The sequence below is a fragment of the Limulus polyphemus genome, unplaced genomic scaffold, assembly GCF_000517525.1.
Source record: "Limulus polyphemus unplaced genomic scaffold, Limulus_polyphemus-2.1.2 Scaffold4657, whole genome shotgun sequence".
Taxonomy (NCBI): domain Eukaryota; kingdom Metazoa; phylum Arthropoda; class Merostomata; order Xiphosura; family Limulidae; genus Limulus; species Limulus polyphemus.
Window position 1 is genome coordinate 16,310 of NW_013670267.1, and position 7,700 is coordinate 24,009.

A 7,700-nucleotide genomic window follows, 5' to 3' on the forward strand; every position below is an offset into this window, starting at 1 on the left:
TACAGAAACTAACTTTTTGATATAACATTAGCAATATTTTAGTATGACGAATGAAATAAATACATTTTAAATATTGATTGATTGTAACTAGCATGTAAGATAAATAACTTTACCTATGAAGAACCGAAACAAATGATACAATTACAAATATGTTATTGTACCCCAGTAGGTGGCGCGATGTCAACGTATTTACTTAAAAAAGCAAACAAAATTAACAGGAACAATATAATTTTGGTTAAACATGCTATTAACTGGATAGTTCTTACTGGTACTCTATATTTGAACCTGTGTATAAGACGAGGGTTAAAATCAGGCATCGTTTTACGAGTAAAAAGTATCGTCTTATATACCGACAAATACGATAATTGCAACAGGTGCAATCAACAAAGTGCCATCTAGCGTAAAAATGACAATTTCAAATTTGGCAAAATACAAAAGTGGTGTAAAATATGTGTTTTTATTGCTTTACTCTTAGCTTCCAAAACTTTCCGTTAGTTTGATGGGTAAATATGATTGTTTCATGGCATGAAGGAACGTTTGTTATTCAAGGTGTTTTGTTTCTTTTAAGACTAAAATAAGCTTAGCGAATTTCAAAATGTTGATGCTATATGTAGTAACGGTTCGAATCAGTGGAATCTGTATTATTTTGAACTATTTAGTATGACATTTGTCATTTATGTTTTATTTGTATTTTACTGATGTATTTATTGTTCGGTATGTTCTTCATTATTTTGGGTACTTCATTTTTGCTGATAAGCTGTTCCTGAAAAACAAAATTGACATTTTATAATTCCCGGTTCTATAAAATGAAAATACTGTGTCATCGTAAGTACAATTGAAACAATTATAGCAGCGTGATATCTATTTGTAGAGTTGATACCTTGGTATCCTGTATACACACACACACACGCACAAATGTTATCAGGACATATCAGTCACTTGAAAACCACTATTTTTTTAAAATAGAAGTCCACTAACTGGAAGTTGAGCGTATTTACAAGTATTTTCAGATCGTGTTAAGAAGTCACGTCACTAATTCTTACCTCAAAACCATCTGTACTGTTCATAATTAGCTCCCTAGCGGTTGCCTACAACCAGTCTGTGAAGAGAATGATAGAGGTCTATACGACAATACGGGCAACCTAGATTCTGAAGTTATGTCCCTACAGAGATGTCGATGTTGTTTTTAAATGTATCACAATAGAGCTTGTTGGTATAAAAATATTAAGGTTGTTTTTACATGTATAACAGTAGAGCCCGTTGCTATAGAAATATCAATGTTGTTTTTAAATGTATCATAACAGAGCCAGTTGCTATAGAAATATCAATGTTGTTTTTAAATGTATCATAACAGAGCCAGTTGCTATAGAAATGTCAATGTTGTTTTTAAATGTATCATAACAGAGCCCGTTGCTATAGAAATATCAGTGTTGTTTTTAAATGTATCATAACAGTGTCTGTTGCTATAGAAATATCAAGGTTGTTTTTACATGTATAACAGTAGAGCCCGTTGCTATAGAAATATCAAGGTTGTTTTTAAATGTATCATAACATAGCCTGTTGCCATAGAAATATCAAGGCTTATTTACAGGTATGATAACAGAACCTGTTGCCATGGAAATAACTAAGCTGTCTGTACATGTACTGTAACAGATCCTGTTGCTATAATATTATGTTTGCGTTACAGATACTGGAATATCAGTATATACCTCTTAATGTTTAATAAAGTTTCCTTTTATGTATCTTTTCTCTAGTAAAAGATTCAAACGAAACTATTCCTACCGGAAGTTCAAGTAATCGTGTTCCAGCAAGTAGAACAAGCAGTACCGGAAGTAGGGAGGAAAAGACAAGGAAGATCTCTGGAGTAGGTTTTATTACTTTTATCTTAAAATAGAATAAAAATATGACGCTAAATACTGTAACATTAGTGTTAACACTTCAAGAGGGTTCCACATGTTCATTACCGGTAACATCGGTGTTAACACTTCGATAGGGTTCCACGTGTTAAGTACCGTAATATCGGTGTTAACTCTTCAACATGGTTCCACATGTTAAGTGCCGTAACGTTGGTGTTAACACTTCAACAGGGTTCCATATGTTAAGTACCGTAACGTTGTTGTTAACACTTCAATAGGGTTCCATGTGTTTTTTGACAGTTGATTTGGCGGTTTTAATGCAACGCTCTTCTTACAAAATAATGTTTATTGAAGGTGATTATGAGAGAACCTAGTGTTTTTAATAGAGTTACCACTGCTAATTATAAAGGAACGCTGTTCAGGTTTAACAGAAGGTGGTTATAAGAGAAAATGGTGTTTTTAATGGAGCTACCACTGCTAATTATAAAGGAACGCTGTTCAGGTTTAACAGAAGGTGGTTATAAGAGAAAATGGTGTTTCTAAAAAAGTTACCATTGTTCTCATTTACTAGAAGGTGATTATAAGAAAACCCGATGTTTACAAAGAAGATACTACTGTTCAAAGTTAACATTAAGTGGTTATAAGAGAACCGGATATGTCTTAAGGAGCTACCACCGTTCACACTCAACAACGGGTGGTTATAAGAAAACCTGATGTTTACAAAGAAGATACTACTGTTCAAAGTTAACATTAAGTGGTTATAAGAGAAACAGATATGTCTTAAGGAGCTACCACCGTTCACACTCAACAACGGGTGGTTATAAGAAAACCTGATGTTTACAAAGAAGATACTACTGTTCAAAGTTAACATTAAGTGGTTATAAGAGAACCAGATAGGTCTTAAGGAGCTACCACCGTTCACACTCAACAACGGGTGGTTATAAGAAAACCTGATGTTTACAAAGAAGCTACTACTTAAAATATCACTGTTCAGGCTTAACAGAAGGTGGTTATAACAGAACCCGATGTTGTCTTTTGGGTCTAGTACTTTTCAGACTTAGTAGAAGGTGGTTATAACAGAACCCGATGTTGTCTTATGGGGCTACCACTGTTCAGGCTTAACAGAAGGTGGTTATAACAGAACCTGATGTTGTCTTTTGGGTCAAGTACTTTTCAGACTTAGTAGAAGGTGGTTATAACAGAACCCGATGTTTCTTAAGGGGCAACCACTGTTCAGACTTTGTAGAAGGTGGTTGTAAAACGAACTACAGATCATGACCATGTGGTTTGTATATCTAAAACAAGATTGTGGAAACAGGATTAGTCAACACAATGTTTTTAATGACTGGGTTTCAGTTTTTCCCCGAAAGGGGCACGAAGGCAACTTAGGGGGTCACCTGTTTTAACTACTCGCACCACTATAAAGTAGTGGATTGCCTGTCAGTCAGTCAGTAGACACTAACATGACGTCACATAAAGAAAGCTTAAAGTTGCAATTTAAATTGTTGTGACGTCAGTAAAACGTGCGCATGCCATGAATCACGAGAAGAATTATGCACTTTGTAGGTTACAACACAGCATGACATATGAACTTCAGTAAAATACGGTAGAGGAACTCAGGTTGACTTCACCCCCAGAGGATCGAGTTTAAGTTGATAGGCAGTAGGAAGAATGGTTCGGGTTTGGCAGCTATTTCAATGATCATTACGTGAAGCCGAAGCCAAATTAAAGTTATGTATAACGCTGCGCGTAACACGGGTACATTTGTTGATCATCCACATTTAACAGACCTGATACGCATGCACGTCGTACCGCCATCTCCCTGAAGTTAAGAAAACGAATGCTTGTTTCTATGGGTTACAGGTTTACTCCTTGCTAAGCAACGTAAGAAACCTAACGTTGTTCGAATATACGTAAACTTTCAAGTCAAACTCTCAAACTAGCCTCGACTTTCCACAAATCTTTGCTCTATGTACAATTTTGGTACTGAAATGAGGGTAATGGTACATTTACAGTAAAGTTTTCTTATGATAAAATATTGTCGAAACTCGGTACATTTGCAGTAAAGTTTTCTTATAATTATAATATTGTCGAAACTTGGTACATTTACAGTAAAGTTTTCTTATGATATAATATTGTTGAAACTTGGTACATTTGCAGTAAAGTTTTCTTATAATATTGTCGAAACTTGGTACATTTACAGTAAAGTTTTCTTATGATATAATATTGTCGAAACTTGGTACATTTACAGTAAAGTTTTCTTATGATATAATATTGTCGAAACTTGGTACATTTACAGTAAAGTTTTCTTATGATATAATATTGTCGAAACTTGGTACATTTACAGTAAAGTTTTCTTATGATATAATATTGTCGAAACTTGATACGTTTGCAATAAAGTTTTCTCAATGATATACTATTATCGAAACTTGGTACATTTACAGTAAAGTTTTCTTATAATATTGTCGAAACTTGATACATTTACAGTAAAGTTTTTTTTTTGATATAATATTGTCGAAACTTGATACGTTTGCAATAAAGTTTTCTTAATGATATACTATTATCGAAACTTGGTACATTAGCAATAAAGTTTTCTTCATTGCCTGGTCAAGCCGTCTCCAAACTTCTATTTCTAAAAAGTGGGTTCCTCGTCATCAAATTCAAATTCATTTACTATTAGTTAGTAAAACGTCGTCTAATCATGCAGGCCTCTGTGGCTGTTTATATATACATACGCAGTAATCTTAGCGTAACCTGACACTCTTTAATTAACGAGAATTTAAAGTAAGTACGAGTCATCACAGCATCAGAATTATGGCCAAAGTAAACACGTAGTTTACATGAATCTGACAAAAGTTAACGAGAGCAAGTGGAAAATTTTACTTTCCGAATTTTTCAGAAGTCTATGTTATGGTGAATATCAGGGTAATTAGGCTAAACCGTTAGATATTTCAAGTCTTTTACAAGCCATTAAAAAGTAAAAACGACTATATTTCGAAACCTAACTTACTGTTTTGAAAGTTAAAGGATTTTGGAAGAATGAAGTTGAAACTTTATTCTGTAAAATAACATATTTTCTGTATTCTCGAATTTGCAAAAACCTGCAACGTATATTTTTTTAGACAAAAATACGGACTTGAATAGAATGGAGATTGTTGTAAGTTTATATATAGGTGAACATTTTAGGTTTTGGAGATTGAAAAAACATCAAAATACGTCAAGTGAAAGAATCAGATCGTGCAAGGTCACACATGTAGCTCTCAGACTTGAGTATCTGAAGAGTAGACCAAAAAGCCATGCCAGTTTTTGGTTGTTTATTTGTCTGTTTTAGAATTTCCGCGCAAAGTTTTGAACTGATAGATTAGAGGGTCATTTCCCAGTATTCGGTCAAATAATTGGAGTGGGCGTTGTTGAATAGTTGCCTTTCTCTATGTTTAAAATTAGGGACTTTTATCCAGAGACGTATTATTCCTTAGATAAAAAAGTTCGGTTTGACTTTGAAGCCATAATCTTATTTCACGATTCACGACAGACTGGGGTCGGTCAACAAATTGGATTTGTCGTGAGTAAAATCATTGTTTGCCTTTTCTGGTGTAGCTCCTCCAGTATCCATCACCTAGAGTTGGCTGGCTCATTACTGTACTTTTTGGTATGGTAACTGGAAACTGTCCAACGGTGTACAGCGACTATCTTGTTTGAGGATTTTTGGTCCAAAAGAAGGGAGATAAAAAAGTCCATGAATCAGGACACATTTCCACTAATTTTTTATAGACTTTTGTCTTCCATCACTCAGAGTTTGCTGACTCGATTATCGTATTTTTTTTATAGTAACTGGAAACTGTCTAACGATTTACACAGGCTATTTTGTTTTAGGATTTTTGCCCAAGAAACAGGATAAAAAAAACAACCTGAAATAGATCACGTTTCCACTTCTTTATAGACTTTTGGCTTTGAATTTAAAAAAAAGGACTACTTAGTTTAATCAGTTAGATAAGTTAATTATCACCTTCCACAGAGCAAGGTATGTAATTAGCATCTAATGAGATCATTAGGAATTTAATAACAAAACAAAGAAGGAAGGGGAACATTATCTAACGTTATTCTTTATACAAACATTATCTAACGTTATTCTTTATATAAATATTATCTAACGTTATTCTTTATATAAATATTATCTAACGTTATTCTTTATACAAACATTATCTAACGTTATTCTTTATATAAATATTATCTAACGTTATTCTTTATATAAATATTATCTAACGTTATTCTTTATACAAACATTATCTAACGTTATTCTTTATATAAATATTATCTAACGTTATTCTTTATACAAACATTATCTAACGTTATTCTTTATATAAATATTATCTAACGTTATTCTTTATACAAACATTATCTAACGTTATTCTTTATACAAATATTATCTAACGTTATTCTTTATACAAACATTATCTAACGTTATTCTTTATATAAATATTACCTAACGTTATTCTTTATATAAATATTATCTAACGTTATTCTTTATATAAATATTATCTAACGTTATTCTTTATACAAATATTATCTATCGTTATTCTTTGTTGACATACATGATGAACAGGTTATGACTAAGTACTTCTCCTCGAGGGTCACCCGCTTCCGGAGTTTGATAAACAGGTTATGGCTAAGTACTTCTTCTCGAGGGTCACCCGCCTCCGGAGTTTGATAAACAGGTTATGGCTAAGTACTTCTTCTCGAGGGACACCGCCTCCGGAGTTTGATAAACTGGTTATGGCTAGGTACTTTTTCTCGAGGGACACCCGCCTCCGGAGTTTGATAAACTGGTTATGGCTAAGTACTTCTTCTCGAGGGACACTCGCCTCTGGAGTTTGATAAACTGGTTATGGCTAAGTACTTCTTCTCGAGGGACACCCGCCTCCAGATTTGAGCAGAAATATAAGTTTGGTTTGTTCTTGATTTCGCGCAAAGTTCGCCGTCTCTAATTTAGCAGTTATAGACTAGAGGGAAGACAGCTAGCTAGTCAACACCACCCATCGCCATCTTTTGAGCTACTCTTTTACCAACGACTAGTGGGATTGACCGTCACATAATATAACACCCCCACGGTCGAAATGGCGAGCATGTTCTGTGACGGGGACTCGAATACACGACCCGCAGATTGCGAGACAAGCGCCTTAACCGCCAGGGCCAGAAATATATGCAAATCTCTGTAAAGTAATGTACGTTTTTAGATATAGTTTCGGCCCGGCATGTCCATGTGGTTAGGGCGCTAGACTCACAATCTGCGGGTTCGAATCCCCGTCACACCAAACATGCCCGCCCTTTCAGCCGTGGGGGCGTTATAACGTTACGGTCAATCCCACTATTCGTTGGTAAAAGAGTAGCCCAAGAGTTTGCGGTGGGTGGTGATGACTAGCTGCCTTCCCTCTAGTCTTACACTGCTAAGGATAGGGACGGCTAGCGCAGATAGCCCTCGTGTAGCTTTGCGCGAAAATTAAAAAAACAAACAAACAAACTCTCTAATCCATAAACGCTCAGATATAACGGTAATAGAATACTGACTATATTTACTTGTCAGTTACGGATTATTGATATAATGACTTTTACATTTCATCCTTACCTTCCTGGAACTCTGAAAACTGTGAGTTTAGTTGTACGGCAGGGATATTTGAACGTAACCTTTTCTGAGAGTAGATAGTGAAACTCGAAAAGTGTTTCAATGAATTGAAAAAGTTTATCTGTTTGTTTATCTTCCTTAAAAATAGAAATATATATATATTATATATATATATATTATTAATAATGATAGAAATATATATATATATATATTATTAATAATGA

At 34.4% G+C, this 7,700-nt stretch overlaps 1 long non-coding RNA gene across 1 annotated transcript in view; it reads left to right on the top strand.

The window, feature by feature from the left end:
- Nucleotides 1-1,782: 1,782 nt before the first annotated feature.
- The window catches only part of LOC111088888, a 16,784-nt gene continuing 10,866 nt past the window's right edge, over nt 1,783-7,700 (top strand). Inside the window, exon 1 of the long non-coding RNA XR_002613269.1 lies at nt 1,783-1,864. This is a non-coding gene — a long non-coding RNA (uncharacterized LOC111088888). The remainder of the gene's footprint in view (nt 1,865-7,700) is intronic.